A 19,404-nucleotide genomic window follows, 5' to 3' on the forward strand; every position below is an offset into this window, starting at 1 on the left:
TAAAGAGGAGTTGAATTAATTATGGCATGTTACTGTAATGGTATATTGTGGTGCTGCACAAAAAATATGAAATATACAAAGAAATATGGGAAGACCCACATGAAGTGGTGCAAAGTAAAATTGGTAGGAGCAAAAATGTTTACATATTGATCATAATTTTATAAGTATACATGCCCACATATATACCCACATGTACACATACATGCATATATAATTCTATATGGATAGATAGATGGAATATCCCGAGAGTCTCAGTGCAGTTTAAAGTTATTGGAGAATATATATATGTGAGTTTGTATGTGTGTGTGTTTCTGTCCAAGCTCATTCCAAGCTGAACTTTAGCCATTAACTTTATCTTCCTTATTGACCTTTCTCTAAAACTTTGGGTCCTGCCCCTGGAACACTGGGTTGCATGGGTGATCTGCCTTGTTTTTATTGCAAAGAGGCCCCTTTGCATCCAATTCCTCTCCTCTGTCACCACACACTTCCCTTGTAACCCCTCTTATTGTGTCGTCTTCTCTAATTGAAAAGTAAGCTTCTTGAGGCCATAGGCTGTCTAATTTATATATTTTGTAATTCCACGTATTGAGAAAGTGTTTAATAAGCATGTTGGAGAATTGCTTAGTTAGTGTACTGAAGATGTTAACATCTAGGTTATTAAAAGAATTCATGTCAATACTGTGTTTTAGGATTATTTAAAAGAATTGGATAGGGAAGAAAACTGTGAGCCATATGCACTTATTATCTTGGTAAAGAGAGCAATAAAGATGGGGAATGAAGCACATACACATATGTATATATACACATTCACACATGTATGACGAAAGAAAAGTCAAAAGTAGTAGAACTTTAGACAGACCTAGAGAGAAACAAAAAAACTTTTCTTTGTTTTCAGGGCCATAACTTTGCTGAGCAAGTAGTATTAAAAGTGGGCTCAAATAATTGATATTTTAATTGAATATAAATTCAAGTTGAGTTGGAATTATCATTGTGGATACTCTACTAAGGAATTTCTGCTCTAAATTTTGGTATCTTGATAGGGGAGCTGGTAAAAATAGCCCTGCCTTATTTAAGTCTCCAATGAGTAGTTTATATAAGATTTCATTCTTTGGATTGATTGTCTGTTTGTTTTATTATTTGTTTTTGTTTTCTATTGTCAGGAATCTAGTCTTAGTCATAGGTTCAAGACATGTAAATTGGAACTAGGTACTAATTTGAATGGCAGTGTTGGTATATACAGAAATAATTCAACAATTTTCTTATTAAGTGCCTATTTTTATTGTGCATTTTTTTAGCACTTTTATTGTGCTAAGCAATGACTCTCAATTAGATTTCTAGAGACTTAAGAAGAATATGAACATATTTTCATTTCTGGGCTCTTCAAGTCTTCTAATAAACTCTGATACTCTACTCAAAATCCCTATATATAGAAGGCTTTGAATGTTACCTCTTTCTTGAAGGCATCGCTGATTCACACAACTAAAATTTCTTCTTTTTTCTGCACTTTTGTGACATTTCATACCACTCAAATTACCTCTGATAGATATGTTTTGTATGGAGTGATTCTCCATCATAACAGGTCCCCTGCTACCTGTGGTAGTGGGAGAACTAGACAGAATTCAAGAAGTGGTCTAAGTTAGGAATTGGATATTTGATTGGAATTGGCAACCTCTCTAAGATTTCTGTGTCATATCAAGCTTACACTGGATAAATGATGAATTCAGTGTATATGGTGGGAGTAGAGTAAGGTAGGGTGTTAAAGAAGGAAATTTGGTTGGTCCAGAGAGTTGGTAATGGAATTAGATCATGGATTTCATTTGTATTAGGTGCATGTATAATTCTACAGAGAATAATCTTAGTGTTAAAATCAGACAGAACTTGTCAACATTTTTCCTTTCTTGTTTTTGTTGATATCTATTTTTATACCTTCTTTGTTTCCTAATACATTCATATCTCTCTCTTTTCTTTCCCTCCCCAATGAGCCATTCCTTGTAGGTTAAGGTAAGAGATAGGTATATAAGGATAGTGATAATGATGAATCTTTGATTTCACTGGTATAAGTATTTCCTACATGAAAATATATATATATATTTTTTTTACCAAGTTAGCAACTTTTCCTGCAACTTATAGTCTGAAAGAATTGTCTATAGTACTGAAAAGTTAAGTGAGTTGCCCAGGGTTATATGGCTGTGTTGAAACAATGTCTAAAGTCAGACTGTCCTGAATTCAAGACCAATTGTCTTGCTATCACATGATGGTTTCCCTTATAGTCACAAAGATTAAAAAAATTCCACCCAAACTAACAAACCCATTGAATCTAACAATTGATTTAATATTCCATCTATGGTTTCCAACCTTTGTAAAAATATAGAGGGAAATGTCTTTTTTCATCTCATAAGCTTTACTATTATCATTTTACAGCATTCATTTTCATTTTTTTAAAAAAGAAACTTTGACATATATTATTGTAATCAAAGTACATATTGTTTTACTGGTTCTACTTACTTCATTCTGTATCAATTCATATGTATCCCCAAGTTTCTCTGAATTAATTTTCCTTATTTCTTACTGAGAAACACCATTTCATTAATATTTCATTACATCTATGTTCATTTGTTTAGCCATTCCCCACTGTTTTCTAGTTTTCTGCTATCACATACAAATATCTTGGTGTTTATGGAGCCTTTCATTCCATCTTTGATTTCCTTGTGGGAATGTGCTTAGCAGTAAGATGTCTAGGTTAAAAGGTATTTTGAGAATAGTTACAATTTACTTTCCAGGGTGTGAATCTGATAATGTCAACCAGATCTGCAGATAAAAGTCATTTTGTGTCACTCACCCACACTAAAAAGAAAAAAAAAAAGAAAGAAAAAAAAAAGAAAAAGAAAAGAAAGAAATTATGTGGAGGGACTTCTCCCATAAAGGAAAATATGCCTTTTATTCTTCCTTATTTGTTTACAACTGGTTCTCTCAGAAGGCTTTTATGATGTGCATTAAGGGACTTCTTTAAGAGTCAATAATATTTTCCAGCATGAGTCTTCCCCAGTGAATCATTTTTTTGCATATTGCCCAAATAATCAAGCCTGGCTCATGTTATCCCAGTGGGGAGGAGACAACAGATATCCCTCCCCCTTCAACAGTATAAGATATTAGAGCAGCTGAGGTTGTTCCGTCTTCATAATTTTTGCCCCATATATCTGCAGAGTCTGCTTAATCCTTAGAAAAAGATAATATAGTTTAAAGGAACATGGAAAATTTCACGATAAATACCACATTGAAAATCTTCCAGGAACAAGCTGAGAGTCCATTTTGCATAATACTATGACTTTCTGCATTTTTTTCCCCCCCAAACTAATTTAAACTATGGAACTTCTTTTTTGGCAGTCATTCTTTCTATTGATGAAGTTGGGCTGCTGTTCTCAGGAGAGCCCCATGTTATTAGAGCTCTTCACCCAGCACCGTGGTGGCTATCAATTATACACTTCATTTACACTGTGCAGGGCTGACGGCTCCATTGAAGTTCAAGAGTTTTTTTTTTTTTTTTTTTTTTAATGAGATGTTAATTGAGTACACCTGCATTTGGTAAAAATTTTCATGGACTATTAAGTGCAATCATTTCACTTCCAAAAAATTTCTGTTTTTTTGAGATTTCCCCCTCAAATCTATTGGAAGCAGTTGAAGAGGACACCTGTAAATGTTTGGGTATGGGCTAAGACAGGTTCCTATGTGCAGAATTATTATTAGAGAGATTTAGCAATGGCAACTTCATATCTTCTTGATGGTTCTTTAAAGTAGTTCTGAACCCATGAAGCTATATCAATGTAGTGTTAGCTAGCAGGTCAACCAACCAATCAATCAATTACTCAATAAGCACTTATTAAGCACTCAATATCATGCATTACTAAATGTCAGAATTAGATGGTGAAGAAACAAAGAAAGAAATGAAATAGTCTCTGCCCTCAATGATTTTACATTCTATTGAAAAGGGACACTTATGTATAATGATAAATATTTATATAATTTCAGTGAGGAGACACTAGTTGCAGGGGAGAGGGATCTAGAAAGATCTTATTTGGGAGATAAACTAAACTTTGGAGAAAGATAGGAACTAGCACGATGATAGGGTGGATGGTCTTGGAATCTTTAAAGCAGTGGTGAAATTCAAACAAACAGGTGTCAAACAAAGCATGTGTCAAACTCAAATTGGAACAGTTGCTTAAACTGTACATATGGATCTCTGAGGGTCACAAGTTAACTTAGACAATTTAAAACATTTACCCTTTTCTATGTTTAAAATTGTTTTGTGTTAATTTTGTTAAATATTTTCCATTTATATTTTTAGATGGTTCTAGATGTACTTGGAAGTGTGGATGATGATAGGCTTTGTATTTAAAATTTCTGGTTTAGAACTAGAAGGGAAGTCGAAAGTCAGAGACCATATAGTCTAAAGTGAAAATCCTAAAACTGTTTAGGAAAAACTAAAAATAACAATAATGCTATACGCATTAGATTTGAAAGCAAAAACCAATACAGAAGTAAATGGGGGAGATGCAACAGTAGTTCTGAATGGTTCAAGAGAGAACACACACACACACACACACACATTTCTCTTTACCAATAAATTTAACCATGCTTAATTGCAGCCTGCTTGGGAGAAATGGGGAAAGGAAAGGAGAAAAAAGAATAAGATAAAACATGCACAGCAAAGAACAAAAGAAAACATACAAAGAAGCAAAGAAAAAATGGACAGATATGAATATGGTGTTTATTATTATTATATATTCTTTCTTACAGTGGAAATTTGTTTTTAAATATTTTGAATCCTCCCCATATCTTTTGGGAATATGACAATTTTTTTGTTTTGTTTTGTTTTCCTGTTTTTCTTTCTCTATTTTGTCTCTTCTTATTTTGCATTTAACTTTGTAGATGTATAATAATGAATTTTTTGGCCATAACAACCCTCGAAGACTATTAACCTATAAAATAAAAACATGAAGTCACCAAAATAATTATGAAACAAATACAAATGATATCACAAAATCTTTATTGATATTATTGCTCTTAGGGTCATTATTATGGGTTTTGAGTTAGAAGGAAGTGCATATGACACCTAATCACATAAAACGGATTCACAGAGTGATAGAATCTTAGAGTTGGAAGAGAACTAAACAGCCATCTGGCCATATTTATGAAAGAATATACTTGGTATTTCATAATATGCTAGGTAAATAGTTATATGACCTCAATTAAAAAAATCTTCAAGGAAGAAACATGTTAGCCCACTTCTGGGTGGCTTTAATTATTGGGAAGTTTTCTCTGACATGGCACCTTAATTTTCCTCTGCTTTAATTTTCACTACATTGATATTATTTATACTTTCTGAAGATAAACATAACAAGTCTAATCTCTTGCACAAATTATGAATCTTCAAATCTTGGACAAAGCTATCAACTATCCCCTTGTCTTCTCTTTTCCAAGCTAAACATGCCAGTTACTTCAATCAGTTATCATAATGACACAGATTCAAGACTCTTTATTAAAGTAACTGACTTTCTCTAGATATTCTCCAATTAATCACTAAACTTTTCTGTCCTTTTAGCCAATCAAGTAGGCATGAAATAGTAACACAAATTTGTTTTAATTTGCCTTTCTCTAATTATTACTGATTTAGAGTTTTTTCACATTACTTATATATACATACATACATATATATATATATATATATATATTAGTTTTGATTTCTTCCTATGAAAAATGCCTATTCATAACTTTTGAATCTTTATCAATTGGGGAATAATTCTTATTCTCATAAATTTGGCTTCAGTTCCTTATAAATTTGTGAAATGAGAATTTTATATGAATAGCTCCAGTGTGTATCTTGGCAAATAGTCTCCTAAGTATTATTTACTATCTGTAGTTATTTTGAATTGATTTTCTTTCTGGGTTTGTTGGCAAAATACAGAAGTTAAAATGATTCATGTAAGCTTCTTTTTTTGTAATATATTGCAACTTTGCTGAAATTGCTAATTATTTCAATTATTTGTTAGCCAACTACCTTGGGTTCTGTAAAAACCACCATATCAATTTCAGTTTGTTTAAAAAAAAACCCTTACAATTTTTGTTTCTCCCTGATTTAAGTACTAGAACCATATTTTTATTATAAAAAAGAATTCAGAAAGACTTTTTTCTTTACCTGTATTGGAATTAACTGTTCTTTAAATGTTGGGCAGAGTTTACTTTTAAATCCATCAGGTCCTTCACCTTTGATTCTTAGAGATCTAATTTATAGTTTGTCCAATTTCTTTTTCTGAGACAGTATTATTTAAATATTCGATTTCTTTTTCTTTTAACTAAGGAAATTTATATTTTCTAGCTAGTCATTTATTTCACCTAGATTGTCAGTTTAGATTCACCTAGATTTGCCTGTTAGATGATAACCCCTACTAATTGTTTTTATTTCATCTTCACTAGTTGCAAATACAGCATTTTCATTTTTTAAACTGGTGATTTTGCTTTATTTTTTATTTTAAAAATCAAACTAGCCAATGGTTTGTCTATTTTATTGTTTTTTTTTTTAGTTTTATTTTTTTGCTCAATTAAAAATATGAATCTTTTGACTTTTAGAATTTTATATTTTTGTGTTTAATTGGGTTTTAAAATTTGTAAGTTTTTTTGTATTGTTATGCTTAATTCATTAAGTTGATCTTTTTCTTTTATATTGATGTTCTTAGAGATATGAAATTTCCACTCAGCACTGCTTTGGTTACACCCCCAAATTTTGATATGTTGTTTATTGGTATCACTATTTTTAATAAACTTATTGATTGTTTCTGTAATTTGTTTCTTTACTCATTCTTGAGGATTAAATTATTTAGTTTATGATTAATTATTAGTGTATTCTTTAAGTTGTTTCATTGAATGTAATTTTTATTGTATTATGGTCTGGAAAAGATGCACATGATATTTCTGCTTCTTCATTTCTGAGTTTTATTCTCTAACACATGATCAATTTATTGAAAATTACATGCACAAATGAGAAATTGCTAATTCCTTTTTATTCCCTTACATTTTTCTAGAGGTCTGTTTTATTTAACATCTAATATTCTATTCATATCCTTAACTTCTTTCTTGTTTATTTTATGCTTAAATTCATGTAGGTCTTAGAGTTAGAGATCAAGTTCCCCCATTGTTATAATTTTACTATTTCCTCTTGTAATTTTAAGTTTTTCCTAAAAATTTGAATGTCATTTGATGCATTATTATTAACAATAATTTTATAACAATATAATAATTTTATAACAAATAAATCATTTTACTAATGACATTTTGGTATTGGTATTAAGTCATTGTTTATTGTATCTTTTAGCAAAACATAACTTCCCTGATTACCTCTTTTAATTAGTTCTATTTTTGCTTTTGCTTTTTTTAAGACTATGATTGCTACCACACTTTAAATTTTTTTTTAACTACAACTGCAATATAAAAGATTACTTCTTTCTCTTATTTTAACTTTGTTTTTATCTTGCAATTTCAAGTGTATTTCATATAAGCTGTACAAATTATTGTTGCATTCTGATTTCTAAATCCCATTTTATATTCTTCAATTTATGGGTAATTCACAATTGTGAATGTTAAAGCAGTTTCCCCTTGTATTTTATTTTCTTATATTTTTCTTTCTTTCTTTCTTTCTTTCTTTCTTTCTTTCTTTCTTTCTTTCTTTCTTTCTTTCTTTCTTTCTTTCTTTCTTTCTTTCTTTCTTTCTTTCTTTCTTTCCATTTTTCATCATCCTTCAGAAGAGTATTGGATAATTGTAATGGTGAGAAATAGCAAAGCCATTCATAGCTGATCATGCCATAACATTGCTATTACTTTGTACAAAGTTCAGTTCAACTTACATGAGCTCATAGAAGACTTTCTGGGTTTTTCTGAGAGCATCCTGCACTTTTATTTTCTTGTAAAACATTTCTTAAAAAACTATAGTATTCCATCATAATCAAACACCACAATTTATTCGGCCATTCCCCAATTGATGGGCAACCCCTCAATTTCCAATTCTTTTCCCTGAGAAAAGAGCTACAATAAATATTTTTATACCCATAAATCTTTTTCCTTTTTTTTTTTTTTTTTTTTTTTTGTTTTAAAATCTTTTTTGGGATCCATGTGTAATAGTAGTATTGTTAGGTCAAGTATGTGTGTGATTTTTATAGTCCTTTGGACATAGTTCCAAACTACTCTATAGTATAGAGTAATATAGAATAGTAAAATTCCATGCATTAATGTCTCATTTTTTTTCCCTCACATTCCCTCTAACATTATGTTATCTCTTGATCTATATTCTGGGTCAGCTTTTTAAAAAAGAAATTTCACATTTTATTCTTTTTTCAGTATTTTGATGTCACATATAGTTATTTACTTTTACCTGGATAAATCAAATTTTAAAGATATACTGTCTTCAGTGAGATGTTGTACCTCTTTTAGCATTTGACCAATTTTAATTTTAAAGGAATTATTTTCTTTGTATTTTTTAACCTCTTTTACCAATATATTAATTCTCTTGCTTTATAAAATATTTTTTGGCAGTTTGATTGGTATGGCATTGAAGAAGTAGACAAATTTAGATAGAATTTTTCAGCTTACCCATGAGTAATTAATATTTTTCCAATTGTTTAGATCAGACTTTATTTATGTGAGAAGTGTTTTATAATTGTGTTCATATAATTCCTGGGTTTATCTTGGAGGTAGACACCCAAATATTTGTATTTGTGTATACACACACACACACACACACACACACACACACACACACACACACACATTTAAATGCTGAAGATTTGTGTGGGTTTATTTCTATATCCTACCATTTTGCTAAAGGTGTTAATAACTTCAAGTAGGTTTTTAGATGATTATTTAAATATATCCACATATCATCCACAAAGAGTGATAGTTTTATCTCCTCATAACCTATTCTAATTTCTTTAATTTATTTTTCTTTTCTTTTTGCTAAAGTCAATACTTCTAGTACTATATTGTATAATGATGATGATAATGGACATCCTTGTTTCATCCCTGATCTTATTGGGAATGTATCCAGGTTTTCTACATTGCAAATAATGTTTGCTGATAGTTTTAAATACATGCTGCTTATCATTTTAAGGAAAACTCCCTTTATCTCTATATTCTCTAGTGCTTTTAATAGGAATAGATGCTATCTTTTGTCAAAAGCTTTTTCTGCATCTATTGAGATTATTGTATGATTTCTGTTAATTTTGTAATTTCTATGAACAATTATGGCAATAGTTTTCCTGATATTGAATTAGTCTTGCATTCCTGGTATAAATCCCACTCAGCTCTTTAATCTGGCGTTCTTCACCCTGGCTCCCTAGCCTGGGTGGCCAAGCCAAGATGGGTAGCCAAAAGAGGGTGTGGTGTTACAGCAGGATAGCTACATTGAAGACCAAAAGTTGATGCTTAGTGAGAGGGCAATAACCCGGAGTTCCTCCAGACCCAACTCTCTAATTGAGCAAGAAAAGCAGAGGAGCCTAGAAAAGCAGCGACAGGATCTAGCCAATCTACAGAAGCAGCAGGCCCAGCACCTGGAGGAGAAACGCAGACGAGAGAAAGAATGGGAGGCCCGAGAGAAAGAACTATTGGAACGGGAAACACGACTAGTCCAGTGGGAGGAGAAAGTACACGGGGGGCAGCAAGACCTTGATAAGGATCGAGAAGAGCTTCAGCAAAGGAAAGCAGCGTATCAGTCTGACCTAGAACGGCTCCGAGCTGCCCAGAAGCAGCTTGAGAGGGAACAAGAACAAGTGAAAAGGGAGATGGAAAGGTTAACCCAAAGGCAGGCAGAGCATGATGCTAATCAGGTCTCACATCAACACAGTAAATTGATGCGGACCCATCCTTTTTCCCCAATCCCGAGGAACCCCCCAGCTACCAGCACCTTCCATATCGCAATCAGGATCTTTGGACTCAGAACTTTCAATATCCCCCAAAAGAAATAGCATCTCTTGGACTCACAAAGACAAAGGTCCTTTCCACTTACTCACTTCCACCAGCCAAGCAAGTAAGGTGTCAGAGGGGCAGAGCCAGATCCCGGTCTCCACCTCTACCTCCACACGCCTCTTTGGTTTAGCAAAGCCAAAGGAAAAGAAGGAGAAGAAGAAGAAGAGCAAGGGAGGCCGTTCTCAGCCGGGTGATGGTCATTCACCTGAAACACAGGCAGAGGGTGAAGAGATCTTCTGCTGATGGTTGGATTTTTTGTTCTACCAAGATAGAAATTATTGGAATCTGACACATCATCACCAGCTTTGCCTTCTCCACTGCTAGCACGTGGGCTTTACATGATGAGAACTTTCCTTATCGTTGTTGTTAAGAAACACATTGCAGTGCTCTCCTAGATCCTGGACTTGATGGAAATAAATGAGTATTGGGGCAGGGAAGAACCCAGTCTGCTTTGGCCATGACAAGTGAATACCAAGGACTTGAGAGTGGAGGGGGTAGGGGTACTTGGCACAGGGTGTAAACAGCCAGCATCAGCATCTTGGAGTGCAGGAGGGTTTACCAGGTCACAAATCCCTTCCTTGGATGTTAAAGATATGAAAGCAAAAAAAAAAAAAAATAAATCCCACTCAGCCACAGTGTATTGTCCTGCTGATAAGTTATTGTAATATTTTTGCTAATATTTTACTTTAAAATTTTGCATCAATATTCATTAGGGTGATCGGTCTATAATTTTCTTTCTCTATTTTGGTCCTTCCTGGTTTAGGTATCACTATCATATTTGTATCATAGAAGGAATTTGGCAGGACTCCTTCTTTGCCTATTTTTTCCAAATAGTTTACATTGTATTGTAATTAATTGTTTTTTAAATATATGGTAGAATTCACTTGTGAATCCATTTATTCCTGGATTTTTTTTTCTTAGGGAGTTTGTTGAAGGCTTGTTCAATTTCTTTTTCTAAAATGGGGCTATTTAAGTAATTTTTAATTTGGGCAATATTTATCCATTTCAGCTAGATTGTCAGATTAACTGGCAATACAGATGGGCAAAATAACCCTTAATTATTGCTTTAATTTCCTTTTCATTGGTCGTAAGTTTATTCTCTATCTTAAGGAGTTTATAGTCTAATTGAGGAGACAATATGAAAAAATAAATAGATACAAACAGGACATATTAAAGCCAAATTAAAGATGATCAAAGGAAGGAATGTACTAGCATTAAAGGCATTAGGTTATTAAGGTTGGTTTCTTATACAACAGATAATTTTAGCTAGGATATGAGTATGTACATGTAAATGTATATGTATATTTGTATGTGTGTATGTATTTACATATTCAAGTCTATGTTTATATCTACATCTCTCATCTCTATGTATACATTTCTATTCATATACAGATATAGTAAAATGCATATTTCTTTAAATCTATGTATATATATGCACATACATCTTTATAACATATATTTTCAGATTCAGGAGAAGAAAAATATCTGAAATGCTGTTTTTTATTTCAAGAAGAGATACCTTCCTGGAGTGGACAGCATTAGCCAAAGCAAACAAATGTCTGTTCAGTAAAATCTAAGATACATGGGAAGAATTTTTAAAGACTCCAACAAAAACTACTATTGGCAGAGTATGGCCTGAACCTCCATCTGTTTCTTTTTCAATAGCAACTCAGATAGCTCAAGCAATTTCTTTGTGTGTTCAACACATGTTGTTTGAAGAATCTTTTGATTTCAGTTTCTGTGGCTGCTAGAAGTCTGGTGATGTGTTTATTGTTACTGAATTCATGAAGGGGTAAAAAGAGGGTATGCTATAGATGGGCTACTCAAGACTAATTAGAAGCAGAAATAATGGGTGGTGATTGACTGGGCTCCAGGCTTACTTAATTACTTGACCTGTGAAACTCTGCCAGGATGAGTGCTGGAACAGCCTTCTTCCTAGGATAATGACTACATCCTCCCCCAGACTTCTTGTATGCTGTTAATGGGCCAAGACAGCTGTTTTACTAACAATGATTGTCTGAGGATTAAGATACTTAGAAACAAGGGTAGCCTATAGAGTTTCTGGGGGGCAGATACCTCCCTGAATGGAATGGATGGACCTAGGGAAGAATCAGTCCGTGATAAATATAAGAGAAGGAGGGAGATGGATAGTATTTTCTGACTTCCTGATCTAGCCAGATAAAATTTCAGTGTTCAATAAGTTGGCTTATAGTTTCAAGTCTGTGATTTCATTAACTTATAGATACTTTGGGTGGCATTTCCACAATTTCATGGTGGGGAGGCAAGTGCCCCTGGAATCTCTTCCCTAGCTCTCTTCCAATAGAGTGCCCTGGATTTCCTCCCCAGGTGTACAAAAGCTGAAGAGATTAAATTTTGTCCCCTGAAGAAAAGTGAAATAACTTTGTTTTTAATTATCCCTGGGACTTCCATCCAGGGCCCCATGGAAGCTTTTTTTTTTTTTTTTTTTTTTTTTTTTTTTCTGAGTCCTGCCTAGCAATCAGGATCATAAATCTTAGGTTTTAGAATGAAAATGGACCCTAGAGAACATGTAGTTTAAGCCCTCATTTCACAGATGAAGAAACTAAAGCTCAGAGGAGAGGTAAAGTCACTTGCCTATGGTCACTCATGTAGTAAGTGGCTAAAATAGAATTTTAATCCAGGTCCTCTGACCTCAAATCCACAAGTCTTTCCATTTTCCTCTGATTCCTGCGATCTGCTGGATTGAGTGCAGTTTGAGATGGAGTTCAATTGTGAAGGGAGTACACACAAGCTATTGAATACCATCCATAGTCACACAGCATAAATATCCTCAATCAAAAAAGAATTATTGAGAACCAAACCTATTCAATCCATTGTAAGCTCATCCCTATTCTTTTCTAATTCCTACCCTCCTCTGATATCTCTGTTCTCCATGGCCTCTGGAATATTCTAACATTACCAAATTCCTTATATTCCCAGATTTTTTTCAGTCATATCCTTCCCATCTTTTGGTCCTCACTGAAACCTAGCTTTTTCTTGAAGATAACACATCCCTTGCTACTATCTCCAAGTCTAGCTTCCCCTATCATAACTAATCACACACAGTCAAGGAATAGGAGCTCTCCAATTGCCATTATCTTACATAAAATACTTTTAATCCTTTACTTTTCACTACATTTGGTCTAGATCTTTGTTATTATCATCTCCAGTCACATTCTTTCCTTTCAAACAAGTTCAGCCCTTCTCTAAAAAATTTCCTCTCCTATAATTCTTTTACCTTCAAAAAAGGCCCTCACTTACCTCAGTGTACACAATCTGTTTCTGCTCTATTTCAACCAAATAGAGTTTCTATATTCCTCTATCTCAGCCCCAACTCAACCTAATGTTCCATAGATGCACAAATTCTAAGGTATGGCTTTAGTCCAAATTTACTTACAGATTCTCCCTTCAGTACATGGATTCCTTATAATTTTTTTTATTATTACACCTTTTTATTTAAAAGATATATGCATAGGTAATTTTTCAGCATTGACAATTACAAAACCTTTTGTTCCAACTTTTCCCCTCCTTCCCTCCACCCCTTCCCCCAGATGGCAGGTTGACCAATACATGTTAAATATGTTAAAGTATAAATTAAATACAATATATGTTTACATGTCCAAACAGTTGTTTTGCTGTACAAAAATAATTGGACTTTGAAATAGTATAAAATTAGCCTGTGAAGGAAATAAAAAATGCAGACGAACAAAAATAAGAGTATTGGGAATTCTATGTAGTGGTTCCTAGTCATCTCCCAGAGTTCTTTTGCTGGGTGTAGCTGGTTCAGTTCATTACTGCTCTATTGGAACTGATTTCGTTCATCTCATTGTTGAAGAGGGCCACGTCCATCAGAATTGCTCATCATATAGTATTGTTGTTGAAGTATTCCTTATAAAAAATTGCAATGAGTTTGAATTTAGTTGAATAATATTTATTGAGTACCTACTATATGTCCAGCATTATAAGGGGAATAAATATTGGCATAAAGAACACATGACTTAGAACCATGCAAAATCTTGGTTTCAATTTAATATTGAATACATTATAATTGTATTATCATGAACAAATCATTTAATTTTCCTGGGGTTCAGCTTCCTAATCTGTAGAAAATAATATCTGTATTATAGCACCTAGATCAAATGGCTATTATAAAGATATGTAATATATAATAATAATAGATAATATCTAGGAAAGCCCTTTGAAAAATTTAAGGGATATATAAATGTAACTTATAAACTGAGGATGATAATGATGATGATGATGATGATGATGATGATGATGATGATGATGATGACGATGACGACAATAATGATGACTCAAACCCATGCCATAGAAACTTAAATCCTGGTTCATGGGAACTCAGTTCAATATAACTTATATTTTTAATGCTTATACAAAAACTCACAGATATTTCCCAAGTATTATGGCAAGAGGAGGTTATTTACCAAGACTTCAAGAATATTGACTTGTCCATCTATATTAAAAAAAAGGGAATAGGGTGAATAGTGACAATCACAGAAGAGTTCTTTTCTTAATCACTGTTGATGAGATTTTCACCGGAGTTCTTCTTAATAGGCTTATCTTTAACCTTAGAGATAGTCATTCAGTTGAGAGCCAGTGTGGTTTTAGAAAGGATCAAGGAATAACTGTTATGATGTTTGCTGACAATTACAGAAGAAATGCCAGGAGTAGACCAGAGGTCTGTACCCAACTTTTGTTGATCTAAGGCCTTTAATGCTATCAATCATGAGTTCTTGTGGAATATAATGGCAAAATTTGACTACCTAGAAAAGTTCTCCAATTTTGCATGTCAATTTTGTGATGGCATACTTGTATGAATTCTGGATAAAGGATAATGCACTCATGTTTTCCCAATCACCACAAGAGTAAATCAGGAATATATACTAGCTGCCATACTTTTATCATAATGTTTTCATTGACACAGTTGGATGGCTTAAATGAGGACAGAAATGGCATCAAGCTCAGCTACTATACTGATAGTAAATTATTTAACTTGAAAAGGCCACAAGCATATAATCTTTTGTTGTTAGATGAGTGTGCATTCAATTCAGCCTCTGCAGCTAAGATCAGCAAAGTATGGGTCACTTCTCCATTGTTTGTGCTATTTTTCCCTTAACAATTAATACCAAGAAAATAGAGATTCTCCACCAGCCAGCACTACACCATCCATTTGTGGAACCATCAGTTACAGCAAATGGAGAAATTCTGAATGCTGGAAATAAGTTCACTTACCCTGGCAGTATGCTTTTCAGGGATGTACGTTTAAATTAAAAATTTGACAAATATATTGCCAGAGCAGATCAATGTTTAAGAGGCTCTGAAGGAAAGTATGGTAGAGAAGAGTCATTAGGCTTCCTTCTTAAATGAAGTTCTCCAGAGGCGGTGTGTTGATTTCATTATTTTATTCCTATAAAATCTAGGCAGTATACCAGCCCCATGTTAAGTGTCAAAAAGGTGAACTGCTTCCTTTTAAATTGTCTTAGGAAGATTCACCTGGCAATATAAGGTATGGGACACTGAGGACCTTTCTTAAGTTGAATTGCCAAGCCTTTAAATGCTATTGCAGAGAGTGCAGCTCTAAGGGACTGACCACACTGTTCAAATGCCAACCACACGTTGTCCTAGGCTTGTTTCATGGGAACTCACATAAGGTAAGTGCTCACATTGAGGTTGGAAGAAGCAATCCAAAAATACTCTCAAGATCTCTCTAGAGTTTCTTGTAATCAGTTGTGAAATATGGGAGATGACAAAAGACCACCTAAAATACTGGGCTCTCCTCAAAGAAGGTGCTGTGTTTTATGAGGAAAGAAAATTTACAGTAGCTCAAAAAAAGAGGGTTGGGGGTCAAAATAAAAATGGACTCATTTAAACTCTCTTCCAAACCCCTTCAGGTACCTTTAAATAATGACTAAATAAATTATAGGGCACCAGAAACCACAAAACAAATGGAAAAATTTTCAACATAAGACAATTTAGAAGGTGAGGAGGAAAAGTCTGTTGCACCAGGGTGAGAGAGGAAACAATTCAGTGCAGCCTACATTAGCATAGATGAGGTTAATGTTGGTTAGATCTCAGAAAACCAGGAGCAGGCCTCAGAGTGACTGAATCAGTGATAATACTGGTAGGCTCCAGAAAGAATTCAAAAAATTCAAAAATCGTATGAGAGACATTGATGAAAAACACAAGGAAAAAAAAAACCATCCAAGATTATGAAAAAAAAAAAGTTAACCAATTAGAAAAGGAGGTACAGAGTTTCAAAGATGAAAATAACTTTTTGAGTCATCAAACTGTGAATACCCTTTGATCCAGCAGTGCTACTACTGGGCTTATATCCCAAAGAAATACTAAAGAGGGGAAAGGGACCTGTATGTGCCAAAATGTTTGTGGCAGCCCTTTTTGTAGTGGCTAGAAACTGGAAGATGAATGGATGTCCATCAGTTGGAGAATGGTTGGGTAAATTGTGGTATAAGAAGGTTATGGAATATTATTGCTCTGTAAGAAATGACCAGCAGGAGGAATACAGAGAGGTTTGGAGAGACTTACTTACATCAACTGATGCTGAGTGAAACGAGCAGAACCAGGAGATCACTATACACTTCAACAACAATACTGTATGAAGAAGTATTCTGATGGAAGTGGACATCTTCAACATAAAGAAGATCCAACTCACTTCCAGTTGATCAATGATGGACAGAAACAACTACACCCAGAGAAGGAACACTGGGAAGTGAATGCAAAATATTAGCACTACTGTCTATCTACCCAGGTTACTTATACCTTCGGAATCCAATTCTTAATGTTCAACAAGAAAACTGGATTTCCACACATATATTGTATCTAGGTTATACTGTAACACATGTAAAATGTATGGGATTGTCTGTCATCTAGGGGAGGGAGTAGAGGGAGGGAGGGGAAAATTTGGAAAAATGAATACAAGGGATAATGTTATAAAAAAATTACTCATGCATATGTACTGTCAAAAATTTTTTTATAATTATAAAATTAATAAAAAAAAGGAAATAACTTTTTGAAAATTAGAATCAGGTAAGGGGAAGCCAGTGAAGCTATGAAAGAAAAAGAAATAACAAAACAGATTATAAAGAATGATAAAGTAGAACAGAATGTAAAATAGCTCACAAGAAAAATAACCAATAGAGAATAGAACAAGAAAACATAAGAATAATTGGAATGCCAAAAAGTTGTGAACAAATAAGAGAATCTTGACACAATAATACAAGAAATAATTCTAGAAAAATTTCCTGGAATTATAGAACATGAGGGCATAATAGAAATAGAAAAAAAAATCCACTGATCACCACCTCAAAGAGATCATTTGTGGAAAACACATCGGAATATTATTGCCAAATTTCAAAACCTCCAAACCAATGAGAAAATTTTGCAAGAAACAAGAAAAAAGAATTCAGAAATACTGGAGCTACAATTAGAATTGCACAAGACTTATCAGCAACTACAATAAAAGATCACAGGTTTTAGAATTATATCTATAGACAAGCAAAAGAACAGGGCCTGCAGCCAAAAATATCACATCCAACAAAATTATTAGTAATATTCAATGAGAAAAAAATGGACATTCAATATTCAAATTCAATTTTCAGGACTTTCTATCAAACAAACCCAAATTTAACACAATATTTAACATATAAAAGCCAATATTAAAGATCAATTTTAAGGAACTCAACATTGACAAATTGTTTTTGTTTTTTTAACATGGGAAATGTATGTTTAAGATTCACATAGACAATAGGGTAACTCAAAAGAAAGAGTGGCAGAATTAAGGTAAAAATAATAATCATATTATACAAATGAGGTCCACAGGAAGAATAGACACAAAAGTATTAGATGGGGGAGGAGGGCTCATAATTGAAAAATCTACTCACACCAGGAATAGGTTCAATAGGCAATACTACATATACACCATGAAGGTTGTAGCACCCTCCAAAATCTATAAAGAAATAAATAAGTGGGGAGGTATAGCTTAATGGGGAAACAAAAGGTGAGGGAAGAAGACAAGGGAGGGGTCCCTGGTAGGGAAATATTAAGTAATAGTATCTCAATAGACACAGAAAAAAATGACAAAATACAGCACCCCTTTCTATTAAAAATAGACAGCATAGGATTAAATGGAGTTTTCTTTAGCATGATAAGCAACTTCTATCTAAAATAATTCCAGATAAGATCAGGAATAAGTAAGAATGCCCATTATCACCACAATTATTCAATATTGCATTAGAAATGTTATATATAGAAATAAGAGAAGAAAAAGAAATGGAAGGAATTGGAGTAAGCAATGAGGAAACAAAACTATCAGTCTTTGCAGAAGATATGATGACATACTTAGAGAATCCTAGAGTACCAACTGAAACCTACTTGTAACAATTAACAGCTTTAGCAAAGTTGCAGAGTATGAAATAAATCCATACAAATCATCAGCTTTTCTATATAATGCTGACAAAGCCCAGTAGTAAGAGATAGAAAGAAAAATCCCACTTAAAATAACTGTAGAACATATTAAAAATTCTGAGTGTACCTTCCCAGAGAAACCAAGGAACCATATGAAGAAAATTACAAAACTCTTCACACAAATAAGGTCAGATCTAAAGAATTGGAAAAATAGTAATTGTTCATAAGTAGGCTGAGCTAATATGTTAAAATGACAATTCTACCTATATTAATTTATTTGTACAATGTCATACCAATCAAACTGCCAAAATATTGTATAGAGGTAGAAAAATAATAACAAAATTAATCTGGAAAAAAAAAGTCAACAACATCAAGGGGATTAATGAAAAAAATGCAAAGGATGGTTGTTTACCAGTACTAAGCCTAAAACAGGGCATTATAAAGGAACAATCTTTAAAACCTTTTGGAATTGGCTAAAAAATAGAGTGTTAGATCAGTAAAATAAGTTAAATAAACAAGATACAATAGTCAATAACTATAGTAATACTCTGTTTGGCAAAGACTTTAACTTCTGAGATAAGAACTTATTATTTGACAAAAATTGCTGGGAAAACTGGAAGACAATATGGCAGAAACTAGGCCGAGACCAACACCTCACATCATTTACCAATATAAGGTCAAATGGATATATAATTTTTGATAAAGGGCTAATTTCTAAAATATATAGAGAACTGATTCAACTTATGAAAATGCCTCATTACTCATTTGTAAATGTTCGAAGGATATGAATAGACAATTTTCAGATGAAAAAATTATAACTACTTTTAGTCATTTGAAAAAAATGCTCTAAATCATGTTGAATAGAGAAATACAAATTAAGACAAATCTGAGACATTATTTAATTGGCTAAGATGACAAGAAAAGATAATGGTAAAT

Source organism: Sminthopsis crassicaudata, chromosome 1 (assembly GCF_048593235.1).
Source record: "Sminthopsis crassicaudata isolate SCR6 chromosome 1, ASM4859323v1, whole genome shotgun sequence".
Taxonomy (NCBI): Eukaryota; Metazoa; Chordata; class Mammalia; order Dasyuromorphia; family Dasyuridae; genus Sminthopsis; species Sminthopsis crassicaudata.